Source organism: Ursus maritimus, unplaced genomic scaffold (genome assembly GCF_017311325.1).
Source record: "Ursus maritimus isolate PB19 unplaced genomic scaffold, ASM1731132v1 scaffold_6, whole genome shotgun sequence".
Classification (NCBI taxonomy): domain Eukaryota; kingdom Metazoa; phylum Chordata; class Mammalia; order Carnivora; family Ursidae; genus Ursus; species Ursus maritimus.
Window position 1 is genome coordinate 4765325 of NW_024426774.1, and position 23011 is coordinate 4788335.

Here is a 23011-nt window from a genome sequence, read left to right on the forward strand (position 1 = left end):
GTGTCCGTGTGTGTGTGTGCCTGTGTGTGTGTCTATGTGTGTGTCCACGTGTGTGCCCATCTGTGTGTTCGTGTGTGTGTCCATGTGTGTGTGTGCCCGTGTGTGTGTGGCAGGGGAGAGATGGTCACTGGGGGAGCTAGGCAAAGGTGAACAACAAAACTCCTGATCTCACGGAGCTCACAACTTAGTAAAAGATACAAGTAATACCTATTACTCAAGTGTCTGTTTTTATCCCTGCAGGAAATCTTAAGGAAGGACTTGAGATAATTATAAATATAAAAAGAAATGTCTGTGTCTCATTTCAAGTTTCATTTTTAGTATTCTGTTCTCAAATTCTTTATGTTGGATTGTTAATTTTGCCTTGGCTATGAAAATAATATTTGACACATGAACACACCCTTCTCCTGCATCTCTTGTTCCATCTGTGGCTCTTATTGTGAGGAGTCTGCGGTTGCTTTATTATTGTACGTAGAATTTTTCTCTGATGAAGTGCTCTTTGCATTTCTGGATTTCCCTCCTCTGGAAGGTGTATCTCCCACACAAGGTGCATTTCTCATCATCTGTGGTGCCCTGAAGTTCACCACCTCTTCTCGAAGTGGGGAAGCTGACACACAGAACCTCCAAGAGCTCTTCCACGACCAGCATTCAAAATAGCCATGTTAAATCAACTCGACAAATGCTTTCTGAGCACCTACTCTGTGCACACAGCTGTACCCATTCTGGGATGGAATCCAAGATAAACAGAACAGTACCCAAAACCAGGTGTGGGAAACAAATGTTCTCTGAATGTCAAGGAGCTTTCTCAGAGAAGCAGTCCTTGCCTCCGATGAGCACAAAAGATAATTCTTTTTCTTTCACCAAAGAACGGGAGCAGGTTGCATAATCAAGTTAGACCTTAAAGAATTAGTAAGGAAAGGCATGAACAAAACAATAACATCACCTGTAACTTGATACCTCTTTTCTTGAATAGAATTCTGCACCTCTATTTTAAAGAGGAAATCCCTGCCCCTGAGGTTTTGGGTGACTTCCAAGAAGATTGAACAACTATCTGTCCTTTTTTGGGTCTGACTGTCCATCCAAGCTCTTCAACTCTCTCTCCTTTCTGTTCCCCTTCTAGAATTTTCTCTTCTCACCCAGTAGCTACCCTGCTCTTTGGAAATGCGTGTTAGGAAAGAGGCCATTCTCTGCCCTCACTGAGGATTCACAAGTGTAACGCCCCGACGTGAACATTATCAAGAGTCTGGGTACTGACAAGCCCAAATCCCAGGCTAGAGCTACTCCTCTCCACGGCTGCCCAGGCAGGAGCCCTTCTGCACGCAGCCTCTGTCTGCAAAGCTTTGATAGCATTGCTACTCGGCCAGTCCTTTGTTTGAAGAGGCTGAACAGCAGCATGCATCAATCCAAACTACCAGCTTCCTTGCCGTTCACAGCGTATCGAAGCCAATTAGCCTCCGCCACGGTGGGTCTCAGTACACAGGAGAAATTATAAAGCAACCGGGTCCCAGGGAGAATCTTCTGAGCCCATGGTGTCCCCAAACACCTTCTTATATAACAACGGCCCACAGTACCTGAGCTAAAATATCCACAGTGTAAACACAGGCAATAGAAGCACAAAGGAAAATGTATTTTTGGATGGGTTTCAAAAACACACGCTTCTTGGAAAGCAGATATTATTATTTTTCATATTGTAAGGAATTGTCTGGTAGCAGAGTGGGCTGTACTATAAATAGTGAGGATACTGTGCTGGATTCTGGGTAAGGAAGGCCCATGTTGAGGGTACCGACATTTGGGGAAGTGTGAGGAGATGGCAGAGAAGACGGGAAGTATACGTAACTAAGGACCCAGAGTGAAAGAGACCCCAGAATTGATGAGGCTCTTGATCATGGAAAACAGGAGAGTAAAAGCTAGATAGAGAATGAGCCTCCAATTGGCCCGGTCGCCCAGAGCAGGTCCACACTGGAAGCTCACGAATAATTGGCTGGTTGAAGGATTTAAAATGCAGGTATCCTTTACTGTGGAACAGGGAGAAGCAAAGAAAGAGAATAAGGTAAAGCACCTTGACTACACGAACGTCTCCGGGGATACCGATCTCCCAGGCAAATAACTCACAGGTAGAAAAAGAAGTTTCCTAATTCGATGTGTTAGAGTCCAGATAATCTAGTACAATACTTGTTACTTATGTGGAAAGTAAAAACTGGAATACCCTCCTGACCAGGTTGGCACTTAACATGCGAAAGGAGTTCTCTAGCCTGTCCTAAAATAGCTTTTCCGAGGCGGATCCTCGGATTTCCTCAGCATTCTTTTTATGTCAGAAAACTCCTTACACATAAATACACTCTGACAGTTACCTTAATTTCTCCTTCCTTCTTAATACCTATTTAATCTCAGTAATACCGGCAAAACTGCTATTTGACATAATCCTTACAGGAACTGATTCAAATACTGGGATTTATACAATTGCCCCTGGTGTTGTTTTTTTAAGAGCTAATTATTTTAGAGCAGTTTTGGGTTCCCATTCACCTCCTGCCCCCACACAGGCATAACCTTACCTGTTAGCAACACCCCCCCCCTACCCAGAGTGAGACACCTGTTACAATCCATGACCCTGCATTGACCCATCATTATCACCCAAAGTCCATTACATTAGGGTTCACTTTTGTTGTTGTAGGTTTTCTCACTTACCGTTTAACCCCTTATTTGCCTTGACCTCAATTTCTGAAGACATCTCTAGACCACTGCTGCTCCTCGCCACCATCCCCTGGGAGCCTGGGCAGAAGAAAGGGCCTCTCCCTCCATGCATCTTGCAGACTGGATGCAGGGCAAACCCAGGAGAGGATAAAAGGTAGTTCCCTTCTGGGGGAGCTCGGAATTGGAGGTCAATCCTGCTATCAGACCCTCTACAGACACAGAAAGAGCGTGTATGAGGGGCTGCTCACAGTGAACTGGACCTCGGCATGCGATCACTTGGCTTGGAAGTTAATTCTGGTCTTGTCAACGTGCCCCGCTTAGAAAAGGAGCCGAATCCATCTTTGCAACCCAGAACTCGAGGGCTGCGGGAGTCCAGGACCTGAACTCTGAGTCCAGCTCTGACGCCAGTGAGCCTCCTCAGTGTCTAGTTACGGGCGGAGGAGCCAGGGAGGCACTACTCGAATTATATTTTTAAATTGTATCTAATTGTAGGATATTCATTTTAAAAATTACACTTCAAATCCCAATTTATACATTTTTTTTCTTAGTTCTACTTTAATTTTCTATAAAGGCTTTTACCCTTTGTGGTTAGTCTTGGTATTCCAAAATTCACTTGAATATCCTGATGCACTGTGAGGACCCTCTTTCTCTTGGTGGGATCGACAAGTTAGCTCTGTCATCTCTGGTAGGGATGCAGCTAGTGTGTGTGTGTGATGGTTGAGAGCTATGGTTTTTGAGGTGGACTTGCTCCTTTGCTTGCTGGTTTCCTGGTCTCAGACAAACACAGTATCCTCTCGGAGCCTGTTTCTCCATCTGTAAATTGAGGATAGTTACAAAAATAGGGATGATTCTACTTTTGTATCATTGTCTCTATTATGTCCTATTTTGTTTATGACTTACCCTTCCGTATCTTTCATGATCCTGTGCTATTTATAAACTTAAAGATTATATCCTCCCTTCCAATAATGTGCATGCCTCGTAAAATGTTCTCAACGTGCCATCTCTGATCCTCGCTCCTTGAGTTCAACCCACCAGTTAAGTCATCACTAAATATTTGGGTGATTTAGTGCATATTTTCACTGCCCAGTGAGGATTATAGGAAGTAAAAGCAACTTTAAACTTCCCTTTATACACCGGATATTGGTTATTGGTAGAGTTTGGACTGGTGCAGTGTCATAAAGCAAATGGATCTGTCTCCATAAAACCATATGAGTGAATGAATGTCAGGAAATAAAATATACTCTTTTGGTGTACTTTTTAATGTTTTGATATAGATATAAGAATGAGGATTCTGAGGATTCTTTGGTTTGTCCATTTTTCAGGGCCCACAAATAGGTGTACGTTAATATTTTCTTTGCCTCGGAGATTCAACTAAATTCCAAGCATTCTAAGAAAGACTTGCCAATTTCACACCAAGAATGTAATGCCATTCCTTGAATACCCTTGGAAGCTTCATTATAAAGTTATCCTCGGGCCTCGTGGATGACTTTTAAATTTACTTTAAAAGATTCAGAGATGTATAGGGAATGGCCAAGTGTGGTAGTAAGGGCTTTTCAGTGTTCCCAGAAAGAAGTCCACCTGAAGAGAAATCCAACGCGGGCGTCCTGGGCAAAGATGCACAGTAGGAGAATTGGAGGCTCTTGAGGGGAAGGGAGGCTGGAGTGACCTCACCATATTAAGTATCTCTTTTTGTATCCTTCACTGCATCAATCTAGAACTTTAACATTTCAGGTGGAATTCTTATTTTTCAAAGATTGTTGAGAACAACTCATTATATGGAGACTTCATTGATAAAGGCCAGACTAAAATAAGAAAAAGCACTCTAAACCCCAAAGCAGATTCCTTTAGGAATACTCTCTCCCTAGAGAAGAAACAAAGAACAAAACACCCAACACACAAATGCCAAAGGTGAAGAAAAGACTCCGCTAACAGTGCCCCACTTTGAGAGCCGGACATGTCATCTCTCTTCCCCTCGATTTTCCAGCACCGTGTCAACTCGAAATTCCTCACCTGCCTTAGTCGGTGCGAGAGCAGGATGTTGCTTAGCCACTGACATTTGCGATTCAGTGTGGCTTCTCGGTCCCCGACCGGTCCTGGAAGGCCAGACCATCCTGGAGGCCAAGAACACCTTCTGCCCTCTGATTTTGGCACAGTGGTGGCCTCTTCGCTCGGATGTGTGCCTCCCGGCAGTTACTCCTGCCTCGGGGCCTGCAGACTGGCAGGCCGCAATATGCTGTACCTGAGGCTACACCTGAGACCATATGGGCCTTCAGCTGCTGCACCATACAGGGGCCCGCCTGCAGCAAGGCGAGCACCAGATGGAGCAGACGATACCTGTGTGAGGCCGTCTGACTCGACGCGGCTGGGGACGTGGCGTGCAGAAAATGGCAGACTATAAACATTTAAATAATAATACCACAACACATGCTGATCCCTTTCCACCAGGAAGGAAAAAGAGTACCTTTCTGGGAAAGATAAACCCGAGGAATACGACGGAGTAGGAAGGAACTCCCTTTTTAAAACAAAGCTAAAAGTCAAATGATGGAAACCAGAGATGGAGCTGGAAAAGAGTTGGAAGGCGAGCACAGAGCGGTGGAAAGCAGGGCGGTGGGAGCCAGGAGTCACAGATGCAAGTGCGGGGAGCTGCTCTGTGGCTTTTGCAAGTCAGCACTGTCCCTGTGCCTCAGTCTCCCCACTGATAATATAAAGGAAGTGGCCAGTGCTATTCTAAACGCCAAGCTAAGGAGCTTGTGCCAGGATGTAAATCAACACATGGAGAATCATCAAGAGAGTCTGGTTCACGGAAATCATTTCAGTGGAATTAAACAGGATGCTTTGGAATGTGGTCGAGTCCCACTCTGCTGCGAAAGCATCTCGCTGCAGACAGTTCACAAATCATGCACACCCTGGCAACAGTTTACGAACTGGTACCGGGCCGGGATATTTTGAGTAGCGTTGGACCAGGTCACCTCTTTACAATCTCAGGACTTTCCATTTTGCTCTTGTGTGAGTCTAAATAGAGTACTATAAAATACTTTTTAAAGCTTACTTCCGCTTCACTTGCTTTCAAATATAAAACAAATATTTTTAAAAATGAGATGTGGCTTAAAGGATTTTATTTGCTGTAAGTTCTAAAGTCCCCCAAAGCATAAAAAAAAAAAGATCAACTTTTCAATTACTCTTGCATTTCACAAATATTCATGAACTGCTGGCAAGCTTCATAGAAAAATGGCACCCGTGGTGTGACACATCAATGGTTCAGCTTTGAGTGCTTCCTGGAAGATGTGATTCTTGAGCGGAGACCTCCCTGATGAACTGAATATTGCTAGAGAAAGAACCGAGGACAGTGATGAGAAAGGAGAGGTAGTCCCCACTGACCGGCAGGCACAACCATGTGATGAGGGATGTGCTGCAAGCAGAAATGCACAGTAGTGATGTGCTGCTGGAATGCAAAGGTGAGAGTGAACCATGAGAATGTAGGCACACTCTTGGTCACAGAAGACCCAAAGCTCCAGGCTGAGGGATTCAGCATCTCCTACAGGGAACGGGAGGGGACCAAGGGGCTTTCAGCCTGTAGGAGGATACAGTCAGACCTCCGATGGCGGCATGAAGAATGGATTTGGGAAGGGAAAGTCTGGATGCATAAACACCAAATCCAGTTAGGAGGCATTTACAAACAGTATCTTGGGATGGAGAGATAATGAAGGCCTGAAGTAGGTAAGAGAAAAACAAAGTAGATTCAAGAAACAGGATCAAATGCGTAGGCTGGATTACTTACTAGATTGTCTTCATTCCTTGATTTTGGCTTCTATCCACCAACCTCTCCAAAGTATTTGGTTTAAATATTGGTGATTTGGAGATGATACTGTTAAAACCTTATACAACTGGTTCCTCAACCTCCTGCACCCAATGATTTTGTCATCAGGTTGCGCCATCAGCAATGGGCATGACTCCTTCAATACCCCGTTCTTCCACCACTGCCTACCAGTCTTTCCGTCCCAATATTAACACCGATCCATGGCTCCTACCAGCCCTTCACTGTCCCTCAGTCCCTTGCTGCCCTGTCTTCCTCCCCACCACCTACAATTCCATGATCCATCCTTACCGTAAACCCCCTGCATTCATTTATCTTCAACCCCTCACCCCTTGTGGTTCATCATCCTCATTTGGAAAAACCACAGCTTCAGGAAATCTAACTCTCTACCCACTCTGCCCCCTGGCCACACATCAAGCCACTCCGGGGACAAGCACACAGCCAACTGAATACTGTCAATTTAAAGTCACGTCAAGAACTTCAAGCAGAGCATTACTGCTGTCGGGCCATCCCAGTACTGTTCAGGCTCTCCACAATTTCACCTCCAGGTTACTATTCCATGCCCTCTTCTCTCCTCTCAGACAGCCAGCACATTCATTTCCATCCTCGCTATCAACTAACAACTTTGCTTGGTGTTTTACTGATACAAGTGCAGCTATCAGAAGAGAATTTCCAAGCCTACCAGCACCGACTCTACCAAACAGCCTAGACCTGTGTCTTTATTCCCTGACTCTCTCTCATGACTGTGGATGAAATCTTCCCGAGTCCTTAATGAAGGCAAACCCCTCCACTTACACCACTTCTCTCAGCTTCTCCCTTACCCAAGAACAATCACTAGACCAACTGTCCTCTTCCTCTTTTCCTCTTCATCCTTCCCCACCCTACTGGACCACTCTATTGATAGAGATAGACTATTATTTTTCCCATTTTATAAACAAAAACAAAACCCTCTTTTGCTCACACTTCTTCCTTTCTCTGCTCCTTATGTAGAAATACTTATTGAAAACATTTTCTCTGCTTTCTGTCATAACCTGCTGTGAGCTGTTCTTTGTGCTGCCTTGCCATCATTTGTGGGCCTTTAACTGCTCAATTAAATGGAAGCGAATGTTCTGTTTCACTGGCCTACTTAGATAAGCCCATGCCCTGACCTCTCCTGAACACCCAATTTCTGCTTTTATCCACCAGATATATGAGACAGCTGACACTAAGACCCTCCGGTTCCTGTCAGGCCCCTGGGACCCCTGCACTGCCTGTATTCTGACCAGTCCACCAGAAGTATGGTAACCTCGCTTGGCTAATGTCCTGGACCCCAGTGAAGACCGCAGCCTACAGGCCCCTCTACCTTCCTCCCACTTGCTGGTCCATGTGTCACCCATGTGTCACCATCACTTCCTGCAGGCCCAGTAAGGTGTGCTGAGGTTTCCTCTCTGCGACCCGAGAGTAACAAATTCCACTGCCTTTGGCATTCTGGTCCTTCAGTGTCATTCGCCGGGCTGCCCCAGACACCACCATGGCTCACTAAACTTTGTGCACTTACTCTCTTCCACGTTCAAGCCCCATCCTCTCTGGGGCCCCCTCAGAATCAGCGTGGACTCTTTCCACGGATACGTCTCTCGTGAAGGGCCCCAATGGCCTCTGCGTGGCCAGGTCTGAAGGTCAATTCTCGGTCTGGGCTACAAGAGCACTGGACAGCTGCAGCAGGTTTTACTTCGTCTCCAGGACACCAGGTCGCAGGGCTTCTCCTCCTGTGCACTGGATGCTCCTTCTCAGGTTACTCTTGGCCTCCCCATCTCCTACTCATCCAATGCCCCGGGCCAAGTCCCCCTGCCTGAGTGATATCATCTGTTCTATGGCCTTCAAACCCCAATCAAAAGCTAGACTTCTCGGATTTGTATAAATCAGCCTACATGTCGCATTTGCATTTCAGACTCATCCATCTGCCTGCCTGTTCACCACCTCCAGTTCTTTCTCTGACTCCACACAACCAAATCCAAACGCCTGCTCTTCCCAAGCTTCTTCCACCTGAAGTCATCCCCCATCCTGGTTGCTGGCAACTCTATTCTTCCAGGTGCTCAGGCCAAAAACCTAGAAGTGACTTTGACTCCTCTTTTTCCTTCAGAATACACGTTCAGTCTGTCAGCCAGTCCCGTCTTTCAGAATACACCCAGAATTCACCACCACCTCCACTAAACGCTTTAGTCCAGGGCATATTCACCTCGTGCTTGCTTACCGCAGTGGCTTTCTGCCCGGTCGCCTGTCCCCTACCCTTTTCCCAACACTGTGATGACCCTCTTAAGAATGGTCTCGTCACCATTCTGCTAAAAACTACCCAGTGCTTTCCCATCTCACTCAGAATAAAGCCTAAGTGTTCCAATCTCTAAAGCCCTTCACGGTCTGGAGCCCAGACTGTTCTGGAACCCTGTCTCCCACGACTCTCCCCTTGCCCTCACCCTGTTAGCCACCCTGTGCCCCCTGCTAGGCCTCAAACACAGGAGCTCTTTAAATATTCTAGACATGGGTTCTTAATACGGGTAGTGCAAACATCTTCCCCCCAACTATCGGTTGCCTTTTCCCTCTCCTCAAGATGACCTCAATTTATTTTTAATGGATAGCTGAGACTGTAATAAAAAAGAAAATCGTTACTACCAGAAGCAAAGAAGCTTGACTCCTGAGGGTGAAGTCCCAGCGCTTCCACTGCTGTAGTTCTAGAACACCTGCAGTCCCACAAGGCACTAAAGCCTCATGACCATCCACCAGTGGGAGACAAGTCCTCAAGCCCAAGAGAGGTGGGGATGGGAGGGGATATCCTTGCATAAAGCCAGAACTCCCAAAGCACCACTATTTCAGAGAAATGAAAACTAATAAAATCTGTCCAACAACCTAAGGAGAAAAAAGAGATTATTTTGCCCTCAGTGGAAAAACAATGTATTCCATTAGAAACTCAACCATGCACTTCACATGGACTTGGAGCCCAAGATTACATTTTCCTTATTATGAAAAAAAACTCAAGTTATGAATTAATGCTTTAAAATAGAAGTGGTCCTACCTTTAACAGGAACACACTGAAAATCATTCAACAACGCCTACCTCATGCAATTCCCATGGGAGAATGAAGGCAGGGACCGAGAGCTACCAAAGAGCAGTTTATAAACAAAATCGGAATATGAGGAATCCCATCAAGACTATAGAGAGCAGACACAACACAAAGGGGTATTAGCATCTCAAGTACTTGAAATCATAGAACAAGATGCGGAGGAGGTCGTAAACTAAGTATTTTAAAAATGGTTAAAAGGATAAAAGAATGTTTATGAAAACTTCCGACAGAATGAGACAATATACAAAATCAAATTAAAAAAACTTGAAAAGAACAAAATAGAGAGTACACTAATCAAAGGTACAGTAATTAAAAATAAACTTAATACATGGTTTGAAGAGCAGAATAAACATAATTTAGAGAGTATTCATAAACAAGAAGGTCGATCTGTGAAAAATACCCAAAAAGGAGCAAAGTACAATGGAAAATACAACAATTTATAGTGGATACACTGATTTCTGGCTAATGGGAGTTCCAGGGAAGTGACCAGAGAGATGAAGGGAGGAGAATTACTAAGAGGCAACGCTAAGAATTTTCCAGAATTCATTCAGCATGAGTCAGAAAAATTAGTTCTAAGCAGGATAAGTAAAAGTTTGCTTTCCCTTAGTGGATATAAATTGATATAATTGATCCCTTATTGAAAATTCAAGTTGTTTCCATTCATTTTATTGTAAACAATACCACAATAAATATGTTTTTGTAACATAAATCATTTCACGTAATTTTTGTCTATAAATACATTTGTTAAAATGGGATGGGTGAGTCAGAGATGGGTGGTCATTTTAGAAATATAGATAAATAATAAGTATTCTTTTGTTTTATTGTATGAAAGGGCTGCATGCTGAAACTTTGGACATATTTACTTAGACTTCAAAACATTCAAGGGCTGACATCGCTGTTTTTTTTTTTTCTTTCTTCAAAGCACCCAAAGCGAAAGACCCAACTCACCATTTAATTTATATATGTCATGCACTTTAATGATGATGTTGACAATATCTCATCCAGGTGAGTATTTTCATTCTTTTGCTCATAGGCTGTTGACCCCAAGAACAAAACCCAAACATGAAATGATATCAGACACACCACCATCCCCTCACCTTTAAAAATCATTCTTCAAGATACACATCAAAAGCTATGTTCTCAGTTCTGGTTACTCTGAACCCCGTTTCCCCGAATCAGAATTTGTCAACTTTCCACTCGGTCAGTTCCTTAACCTCACCCAAGCCAACTACTGATTCTGTTTCCGTATAACCTGTCGCTACCTTAGACCACAAGCCTTCCGAGGCTGGGACTGACCACCTGTCTTACCCCAGTGCCTGGCTGAGCACCAGCTAAGGTACACCCAGTAAGCTCTTACTATACTGAACTGAAAACAGAACACAGATGTATTGCAGTTCCAAGTCTGAAGCACAGACTATTCCAAAATTGGCATGAAACAAGAAATTAGGAAGCCAGAGTAAACTTAGGACAATACACAAAATATATTCGGTTACATTTTTGAAGTTTCCAGTGCATTCAGAAGAGGCACACTCAAAGGCATGCTTGGGTGGGAGTAACATTTTTATAGATGATCAAATTCTCCCTCAGAAACTTCTGACATAGTAGAAATAGGAACCACTTTGGAAAGCTCTCTAGCTCTGAAATTGCGACCACGCGAGGGTTTCCAGGTACAAGAGACCTCAGTTATACTGACCTGGTGACAGTGGGGTACTCTGAAAACAGCTTATCAGGCAGACCTCCCAGGGTGTGAACAGAAAGGTCCATCAGGCAATTATCTATGTGAGGCAACACTCCATCTCCTAGAATTTCTGGAGAATTTGCATTTGGTATCAAGGATGGAAAATATCTAAGAATAAAAACAGGCTGAGAATTTTGTGAAATTTGCTTAAAATTCTCCATACGCTGATCCGGTCTGCTTGGCCTCTGGGGCCCCAAGCACATGTTCCCTGGGTGAATCAGTGCATCTGCCCAGCAAGCAAGCAGCTGTCAGCTGGGGACTTTCTCTCTTCTGGGTTTGCAATCCTGAGGCTCTGTACAAAGCCTGCATCTAATGTGCTCTTGCTGTATACACAGCAATAACGAGACACCCTCTTCACCTATAACTTTGCAAGAACAAACTTCCAGATTAACAAAATGATGTAAATTCATTAAGATGGACAAGGTTCTTCTAAATATTCAATATGTTTAATCTCTACTCTGTGCATTTTCCCTTTTAGGAGGTGGGTCTCTTTGATGAGATGCAGGTTATAAACCGTGAGAGTTTCCTATACCTTATTTCAAAAGACAAAGACTTATCGAGGCTTTCTTTGATTCAGCTTGAATCAGTAACTAATTAGGAGCATAATTTAGGTCCATACATATTGTGTTTAATCCTCCAATAAAGTATAATTTTTAAGGAAAACTACTTGGTTAGCAAGAGTGAGAGAATTGTTAGGAGCACGGTCATGTAAGTTGCACTGAAAGCTACATGACATGTACATTTTCTTTAATGCATCTGAAGGAACTCAAATGCTTTGTTCTGGAAATAGAGCTTTGGAGCATACGTTTATATTTCATGTGCCCACGAGCATTTCAGGTTCTCATAAAGCTAATGAATTTCCTCCAAAATCGTAAGTCACCTTACCAAATACAAATATGTTGCCACTTGAAGCAATTACCCCAAATGGTTGATTTATACAGCCTCACAAATCATAAATTTCCAGGCAAATAAATCATTTTGCATTTGGTTTCAACAAAGATAAAATATTTTTAAAAGGTGCTGACTAAGAATTTGGTGGCATTTGCTTGAGTACTTCATACTTTAATTAAAATATATATCAATGTGTTTCATTTCCCTGAGAGCAGCAGTATGGTAATGAGTTCTTAACAACTCAGACCTATGCTTTTTCGTGGTTCATTCGGCAATTTTACCCTACTTCTTTTTTTCTTTCTCTAATCAGTAATCAGTACTTTTTGAGGTTTATGTGTACAGTATGTAATTTGATTTTCTTCCCTGGCGGGTTGTTATATAGACTGAATACAGAAATTAAAAGTACATATATTTAGAATCAAGAGAAGCATAATATATGTTTTTGCTGCTCTTCAATGATGAGCCCTATACATTAATCAAGGTAGCAGGTTTCCAGCAAAGCATTGCAGTTTCTCCAGCTCAAAGAAAATAACAGCAATTCTTTAATCAGTGTCTCAGTGTCAGGTATGGAGCTTGGAAAAACCCAGAAGCATGTGGTCTCTGGCTACAAATGACTTTAATCTTACTATAAAAGGGTTGCTCTTTGGTTCCCAACCCTAAAGCCTCAAATAAAGTTGTGACAGATACTGTCAAATGTATCCGCGACGATGACATTTAATTCTTGCATTCTTGATTAATGGGTTTTATAGAGGGGTTGCCTTTTCCTAAATTTTTTAAATGCACTTGTAGCTTTAAATGCAGAATCTAGAATCTGTCTTAATAGAAACCACCTGTTGGGTTGATACCCAGCTTTGTTAGCTGGGCATTGTTTGTGTGCTCTGATTTAATTGCTGTGAAGTGCACCTGGGTTACTATGGCATTAGAACACACTGTGATTTGATTGGAGGTTAGAGACTGAGCAGGTTTCATGGAATTATAGAATTTTATAATAATCAAACTGGCTTAAATCCTATAGTTATTTATCTCCAATTTCCTTAGTTTACAGATGAGGAAACTGAGGCCCAGGGAGTAAAGAGAATATATCAAGTTTATGCAGTTAATTGGTTAACAAAACAAGAACAGAATTCCTTTGATCACTGAAAACCAAGTGATTTCACATGTGGCACAAGTCCAAGCGATTTATAGATACCTTTGGGCACATTCAGGATTTTTTTTCCCTAGCAAATTTCATTCCTGATTTTGAATTTGTATGGGGAGCCAGATTTGTGCCTTTCTAATAAAGACACATTTTTAAAAGAAATTAAATATTTCAAATAATAACAACAGAGGAGTTATTTGTCTTTTGGGATCTGGTTACCTACTCTAAACAAAATATAATGTGATATATTCCACAAATCAAAGGGAAGAATTTCAATGGCTTAATTAATTTATTTTTTAGGAATTTATCTTTTTATCATTTTATTTTATTTTTTTCATCATGATAAGTATTCCTTTAATCCCCTTCAGCTATTTCCCTCATCGCCCCACCTACCTCCCCTCTGGTAACTACCAGTTTGTTCTCTATAGTTAAGGGTCTGTTTCTTGGTTTCGCTCTCACTTTCTTTCTTTTTTTCTTTCTTTGCTCATTTGTTTTGTTTTTTTCAATTCCACATATGAGTGAGATCATATGGTATTTGTCTTTCTCTGACTGACTTATTTCACTTAACATAATACTCTCTAGCTCCATCCATGTTGTTGCAAACGGCAAGATTTCATTCCTTCTTATGACTGAATAATATTCCATTGTATATATATATATATATATACCACACCTTCTTTATCCATTTATCAATCAATGAACACTTGGGCTACTTGTGTAGTTTGGCTATTGTAAATAATGTTTCAATAAACATTGGGGTGCATGTATCCCTTTGAATTAGTGTCTTTGTATTTTTTGGATAAATACCCAGCAGTGTGATTCCTGGATTGTAGGGTAGTTTTAGTTTTAATTTTTTGAGGAAGCTCCATACTATTTTCCACAATGGAAACCAGTTTGCATCCCCACCAGCAGTGCAGGAGGGTCCCCTTTCTCCACATCCTCACCAACACTTGTCTCCTGTGTTTTCTATTTTAGCCATTCTGACAGGTGTGAGATGTTATCTCATTGTAGTTTTGATTTGCGTTTCCTTAATAATGAGTGATGTTGAGCATCTTTTCATGTGTCTGTTGGCCATCCGTATGCCTTCTTTGGAGAAATGTCTATTTATGTCTTTTCTTACTTTTTAATTAGATTATTATTATTAATTTTTTTTTTTGCTTATTAAGTTGTATCAGTTCTTATATATTTTGGATACTAACCCTTTATTGGGTATGCCATTTGCAAATACCTTCTCCCGTTCCATAGGTTGTCAGTGGCCTGATTTAGAAAGAGAAACGATACCACTGGATGTCTGGGAAGATTATTATCTGGGACTGAATTGGATAGTACCAGTCTCATTAGCATGGGACTTTCTGATCCACAACGTGGATTTACAGTCAAAATTCCCTTTCATCCTTACTGTGATGATGACGATGATGATGATGGGGATGATGAACGTGTTAGATGCCATATATCGTTCTAAGTTCTTTTACTGGTATCCTGTTCAATTGATACTGTTATTATTATTCCTACTTTATAGGTAAACTGCAATAGGTAAACTTACTTTCTTACTTTATAGATAAACCTCTATGGCTTTTATACTACTCCATTCGAGTTTGGGTTGATTTAAGGCCGAGAATACAAGTAAGTCTATATCCATGTTAGCTATTATTGGGATATAACTGGAGGAAAATCCAGGCATTGCGAGGAAGAGATCTTGCAAGGATCATTTACTGTAACTATTCTACTTGCTAACGAAGCTTCCTAGCTCCGTTGGATGGTGGTATCATCAAAGAGCAAAGTATCTCTTCCATCAAAGGGACCCAGGTAACTACTATCAGCTAGAAAGTAGGGGATACCTGACACTAGTAGAGATGTCACCTACTTGGGGCATTCACTGACTGTGAGGAAAGGGACAGACCCAGGGTAGGATTTATTGTTGAAACGGGAGCACTAGCGTATCTATAAGAAAACAGTGACTTTGGTCAGTAGTTAATGACAATTCTTCTTTAGGCTTAAAAAAAAAGAGAGAGAGAGAGAGAGAGTTGGAAGCTGGGAACTAACTTCTCCCCCTCAGAGCACTCTTTAATGAAGCTATTTTTGAACCTGAATTTCTTTTAGAATATTTCTCATGCCAACTGATAAAGACAGATCATTAAATGTCAGCAATTGTCCTGTCTTTTCTGCTCTGAAGCACTTCTGAGATGGACAATTTGGTCATATCAAAAGTTCTCCAAATTATCTTTGGTGAAATTATAATTGATGAAATTGTGTCATTTAATGACATGTGCAAGCATCTGAGTTATCAAGATGCACAACTGGAGACAGGCACCCAGCCTGGCTAAGATGTAGGATGAGATCATCAGGTGAACTCTGTTAGCAGCTGGTTGAATGTGTCCTTTCCAACCCTGATGCCAGCTGACCAGAAGTTGGCTGTTTCTGACCACCAGACATCACAATTTGCCTTTCCTAGCACAAAGGGGCAGTTCTGGAGGTTTCATCTTCTAAATCAACTCTCAGGAATGCAGATAGTTGGCAGTTAAAATAGACACCCTAAGGTTTCCAGATGGTGACCCAAGGCAGTTTGTCCAATGAAGGGCAGCAGCATGACAAGACTTGAACCTTTTAATCCTTGGGGTGGGTTTTCATTAGCGGATTTATTGGGATTCCCGCTGTTGGCTGTTCCCCTTTCAGATAATGTTCTTAACAGTATGGAGCAAGGCAAAGTCGGGTCAAATGAACCCAATTTGTCCAAGAAGTTTTTAAGAAACCAATTCCAATGGAAACAAAGACTTCCACAAGTAAAATCTAATTCTTCCCAGAACCAAATAAAGTCAGAAGCTTCAACAAAACCAGAGCAGAAACCCAGCATGTGACCAATCCCTCTGCTGTGGTCCAGGAACCTCAAATAGACATCAGCTGTCTTGACAGATGCTAACTCAAGTGGTCTGGATCAAGAGCCCTGGTCATGGGAAGTCACAGCTGAATTTTGTTGAGTCCTCCAAATCACAGAAAGTACCCTCCTCAAACCAAAAAACTGTTATAATGGAGTTTTATTGACTTGCTGTAGTGACGGAGAAACAACATAGACAATTTGTATTTTGTTATTATTATTATCATTATTATTATTATCACCCCCATCATCATCATCATCATCATCATCATCATCATCATCATTATTATTCAAGGATCTGAGCATGCAGCCTTGATTCCTGATGAGCTGGGCTCAGAAATTCTTGACATGGAATACCAGGACAGGGGAAACCTTTGAATTGGTGATATTTTGAGGCCAGGGTCGACATGAGCGAGTTGAGGTTCTGGGAATAGGAAGCATCATGTAATCAGGATACTCTGCAACTGTCAATGTCTAACTGATGCGAGAGGTGGTTGGCCCAGTTTTCAGGTGTTGCAAAATACCTCCCCATGTCCCCCAGCGCATAGCTCTCTTCCATGGTTCCACAGAGTGGTTCTGCATTATAAGAATTTGGAGCAGAGGCTTTCTGCTTTATAAACATCCACATTATCTCATATTGCCTAAGCCTAACACAGTGCTGGACCATACCTGGCCCAGGCTGATTAGCTGGCCCCACTCACCAGGCCCTCTTGCAGATGAGATTCAGATAGCAATGCTGTTGAATGGGTCAGTGTCTGGCCTTCTCTGCCAGATCTACACGTTCCCTAGGGCATCCCTCCCTCCCGAACGCCTTGCCTGTGGCTGGTGAAGACCCTGCTGCCTCTGTCCCCGTTGCTTTCACTTCCCCGTATGCAGGTGATATGGCGCACCCCCAGCTGTTGCCACACATGCTCCCTATCTTTGTTTCAGCTCCAGTTCCCACCAGTCACAGTGCAATTTCCCCCAACTGCTACAATCCTCACCATGGGAAGACACACAATTGCTTCAGTAAAGTAATTATTGTATTTTACAATCAGGTCAGCCATTTTTCAACACAGGTGCACTTAATGGATGAGAGCCACAGCTCTAAAAATGAAACAGACTGTCCTTTTCAATCTGAACTGAACCCACCATGCTTCAAGAGAAGGCCAATAGGGTTCTGCAGCTAATTATTAGAATGTAATGACTTAGTTTTGGGGTATGAGACACATGGGCTGGTGGGGCTGGTAAAGAAGGCAGCATCACAGACTGTAAGTAGGACCCAGTTGCAGCAATGACCTCAAAGGGCCAAATTCAATACACTGAGTCCAGAAAGTGAGACAAAGTCACAGTAGTCATGGTATTCAAGGGACACCATATTATGAGAGGGGACACAGCCAAGGGAGCCCAGGTGACAGGTGGACCCTGACTTGTCTTTATTTTTTTTTTAAGATTTTATTTATTTATTTGAGAGAGAGAGCATGAGTGAGGGGAAAGCAGATGGGGAGGGAGGGGCAGACTTCCTCATTGAGCAGGGAGCCCAACATGGGCTCCATCCCAGACCCTGGGATCATGACCTGAGCCAAAGGCAGACGCTTAACTGACTAAGTCATCCAGGCGGCCCGTGATTTGTCTTAAGAATCGAGCCCAGAAGCTAGCAAATGGTAGGCAGACAGTAAATCGTGTGGATTAAGGACAGGTAAGCAGATGCTAGCCCCCAAGGAAAAAGCTTGACAAGCGCCAGGCAGTGCATCACAAGCTCACTGGAGGCACCTGGGATCAGGGCAGGTCCCGAGGTGCTGGGTGTGCACAGGAGATGAAGCTGGGGATACAGACTGGTAGGTGAGGGAAACCGGAGGAAGGTACGACTCAGTGAGTGGAGGGCAGGCAAGATTCTCCTCAGTCGCCCACAAAACTGGCATTAACACTGACTCAGGGCCTCCCAGCTGGGCAGATAAAGTGGCTAATATCTCCACCTTGTTGGTCAGGACTGGCTGAGGATAAGGTGTGACTGAGTCTCCAGGTGGAAGCGTCTCTGATTACAGATTTCAGGGACTAAGGAAGGTGCGAGCTGACGTTTTAGCGCTGTCATCCTTCCTGAAAGTAGCCCAACCAACTTGTAGCACAGACGTCGCTTTGCAGCTTGGGGGGCTCTTGTTCTTCCTCAGCATTGCCATCCAAAGCTCAATTGCAAAAGTCTCCCCACTGACAAATACCTAACTAGGAGTCTTCACTTCATCTTTGAACCTACAGTCATCCCATGGGACTGGGAGGGGGAGGTGTTCTCAGGGGTAATTGGACAGGAACTGAGCAAAGGCGTGCAGCCGTTGTGTGTCACTCTGACTGGGCCGTTGGTGGACATGGTCCCGGTGTCAGCCGAGTCTTCCCCAAAGCCCATGGGCAGAGCACAGGTGTTGTGGGCTATACTGGCAGGCCCTGACCCAGGTAAATCCCGTGTTATCAGGAGGCAAGGCCTTGCCTCCCGTAGGCTCTTGCATACTCAGGCACAGGCTCAAACTATCAGCTCTCCCAGAAAAGCAGGATCTCCTCCTTCCAGGTCAGCTTCACCACGGGCAGCTTGAGGCCTCTGGGGCTTCTGTGATCACTGCTTTTGCTTCTCTCCCCCACCTTCTGTGCCGTTCCCAGCTGTCTCCCGCTAGTTTACACCTCCTTCTCTTTATTTCGTCTCGCACCCCAAGCTTTGTATCTGTGCCCCACCCTGCCCTTTCATAACTAAACCCAGAGTTTCAATCATTCACCACCATGAATCGGTCCTTCTTCTGAGACAGGAAACACTTCATCTTCCAATATTCCCCGGAAGTAAGGAAAAGTATTTTCATTCCCTCTTTAAATTGCAGCAAATGAAAGGAAGGAATTTCCTCAGAGGCCAGAAATCAGCTGCCATTTTCACGTCAGGACACTGCCTTACCACGAAGTGTTGGCTTGGCGCTCTCCTGGATGTGGTCTTGTCTTCAGAGTTTATAACGGCGACAGGAGGCGTTGTAAGACTGCGCAGAATAAACAGTGCTGCTTCTGACGGACAGCTGAGAAGTATTTAATGATGTTGGGAAAGGAGATGTAACTATGGGAATTGTTGTGGAAGAGGTAGAATATAAGCTGGAGTTGGGGCTTAGGCATGTTCTGGCTAGTAGAGAGAGGGGATGAGGAAAATTAAGTAAAAAGAGAAGAAAGGAAGAATATTGGCTTCCAAGCCAGACCAAAGGGAGCTCTGCCTTATCAGAGGGAAGCTGCAGGTTGGAGAAATTAGAGGTTGCTTGATTCTGTAGGGAAGAATTATATAGGACTTTGAAACCAGGGACCGAGTTTAGACCTGGAATGAAGTAAATACGTAAGCAGCCGGGTTTTGAGCCAATCTGCCGGGAAGGGAGGCAGCCAGGATACCATTGCAGTAATCCCCACGGAAGGGCTTGGGTCTGGAAGGCATCTGCGGGGTCTTAAAAGTGCGTTATGCAAAATGGCCTATTCATGTTCCGCAACCATTGATCTTCCAGAGCCGAATTTCTTTAATCTGTATTATCAGTGGATTATTTTTCAAACAAAATCATATTCAGAAGCTCATGTGCCATGAAGCAGAAAGCGAGCTGGGTCTTGAAGTGGGTGAAGAAGGGGTAGGAGTTCAGCACCATGTCCATTTATTCCCTGGGCTCCATGCACATGACCCCAAAGCATCCCCTGCAGACATCCTCGGGGCCCCAAGACCAGCCCGGGCTGAGGAGAACACGGAGCTAAAACATCCTATTGCACAGAGTATACAAGGGAAGAGTGGCTACTGATGGCCCCTTGTGGTGACGTTCACTGGGAGACCGTGGGGCCAGGAGGGGTCGGGGGAAAGGAAGGGAAAAGGGAATGTGCACTTGTCACAAGCCAGATAATTAGCACAGAAGTCGTAGACACGGAGAACAGCAATACAAATGCAAGGACAAGTATAAAGATGGGTAAGTAAGGAAAGACTCAGAATCCAAGTGTCCAGTGAGTACAGACAAGCGGCACTTGGCCCGAGCTGCTGAAGCAATGTCCTACATGACCTTTTTGACCTACTCTTGCCGTCCTCCTATTTATTCCTCAGACGGTAGCAAGAGGGAGAATTCTGAAATAGGCATATTTAAACCCCTTCAATGTTTTCTATCTTTCTATCCGAAACCTTTAAGCTGCCTCCAGGACTTACAAAGACTTCTGTCATTGGACCTGAATAATCCACGTGGCTCTGGAGACCTTCCCCATGTCATCATCCATCTCAGCTTCTCATTTCCCCTCATCTCCTTGAGTCTCCTCAAGTCTCCTCTGTCTCTGACTCTGTCTCTGACTCACACACACACACACACCCCCCACACACTTTCATCTCCATGCTCAGTCATCCTGGCCCTGCGTCAGCTGCTCTGTGGGTTTCTCTCCATCTCTTTCTTACTTCAGGGTCTTTGCATGAGGCAGTCCCTCCCTCTGAAGTGTTTTCACCTTCTTCATCAGGCTAATCCCTACTCATCCTCCAGGTAGCGGTCCCTGTGCTATGACCTCAGTGAGACCTTCTCTGAACCCTCGATCTCACACGACCCCTTCCAACTTTTGCCAAATCTGTAAGTGCACATGTCTCTTTTCCCACCAAATTGGAGTGCCACGGGGGTAAGGATCGGCTGCTAGTGCAATAGCTGGTACATGGTGAACCCTCCATGAACACTGGAAGAAGGGGGGGCAGCAATACTCCAAAGGAGCTACTCTCACTGTAGGGCCATAATCATCTTGGGAAAAGTGAGAATAGCTGATTACTTTCATTTAATGAACAGGTATTTATGGAGTTGGTGATGTACAAAAATCCGCAGATAATTAAGGTAATTTTGAGGTGTCAGTGATATGTCAGCTAGGATTAAATTCGTTTGCATGTAACAGAAAATCTAAGAAAATGGTGGCTTAAACCCACAAGATTTAATTCTTTCATGAAAAAGAAGCAATCCCAGATTAAGGCCATGGTTTCTCCACATCTTCAAGGACAAGGTACCCACGACCACTGCTCTGTCCTCTCTAAGGTGCCACGCTCATCCCCTGGTCCGAGCAGCACAGCCCACATGGGGACAGGATGGACGAAGAACAGAAGGGATCCCCTCCCACCCTTGGGCACAACCCCAAGGCCACACAGAACACCCATTAGTCAGAGCTTAGAAACAAGGCCACGCGGAGCTGAAAGACAGGCTGAAAACATGGTATTTAAAATGGAACATACAGAATTAGGAGTCCTACCAAGGAAGGGGGAGGACAGGTGTCATACTGGCCTTCAGTGGCTTTCTGCCACAGCAACACCTTCCTGTATCAACAACTTTGTGATTTTGCTGCAAGTCTACAATAAAGACAGGATTCTAGAGTCCTAAAGTTGACACCACTCTCAAGCGCCAAGCTACAAGGAGCAAAACAAAGCAGAAAATAAAAATGAAAAGAGCACAATAAACAACAGAATGGTGACTAAAAACCTGACATACAGAATCGCACAAAAATAGCAAATGTTTTCCTTGAAAACCTGCACTCACCCACAAGCACACCTCCTTCAAATTTGGTAGCGTTAAACAAAAACAAAGTCGTGTTTTGCTGAGATTTTCAAGTCAACACGAAGCACGCTAGAATTCCAAAGAGGAGCAGGGATCTGATAAACAGCATCACAGGGTCAACTCGGAACACCAGCAACCGTGAACTCAAAGAACACTGTGCTGCGGAGAAATGCCTCCTGAGGTCTTGGTTGGTAGGGAAAGAAAGCAGGTCATGGACACATCCAAGTGGTATTCTTTGCTCCCTGCAAGTTTGCTCCGAAGCTGGCCTGGCAGCTGGACTGATTGAGTTCTATCATACATTAACGGAACGGATGACAGAGTGTCAGCAGCGAGGGTGTCATATGTGCAGTATCGCTGGGGCCAGAGGTCTGGGAGATGGAGTGTGATGGGGCCATCTGTCACCCAAGGCAAAGATGTTCTCCAACCTGAGGCTGTGCAAGGCACCTAGGTCTCCACCTGATGTTAGACAGCCTGTTTCTTTACTTGAAAGAAAAATAACTAGGGCTGGGTGCCAGGGGGAAGGCGTTGGCTCCCCACCACAGCAGCAGGAAAGCTCATTAGCTTAATCTTCAAGCACTTGCAGTTGAAAACAAGATGGCTCCGGAGAGAGGGACCAAGGTCTGGCTCATGGCTCACCTCCTTCAGCTCCACAGGATCCAGGAAAGCAGAGCAGACGACTCCAGGCTGGCCCTTCAAGAGGTTTCTGCTTGACTCTATTCACATTACTCCCTTAGGACTTAGATGAACGGCCCCTTCCCTGATCACTGGAGCTCAGGGACCACTGTGCTCCCGCAGAACTCTGAGCGTCGGGTCTGTACTGGTCATCTCATTGTTAGAACACCTGCCTCACACTGTTTCAGTGATATTATGTGCATATCCCAACTATATTATTCGGACTTCAGCTTATTTATAGTTCTTCCTAAACCCCTTAGAACTAGCGTGCATTTGGCACGTAGTGCTTGTTTGCTTCAGGAAGTTGTGCGGGAGGCCGAATGAACCATTTCATGCCTGCAATCTTCAGTCCAAGTCCACCAAACACCTTCCAACGCTGTCCCTCCAGCCGGGCGAGAGTTCCCTCGGAGCAGCAGCTCTGCGCAAGCCGGGTGGGCTAGGTTCACAGGACCCGCAGCCGCACTGGGCGCCTCCCCCAGACTTGAGACGGGCCCGTGTAGGTTTTCATCAGGAATAAAGACATCCCGATGCTGAACGCAAGTTGATACCTCACTTTCTTGTAGTTTTGTTAGC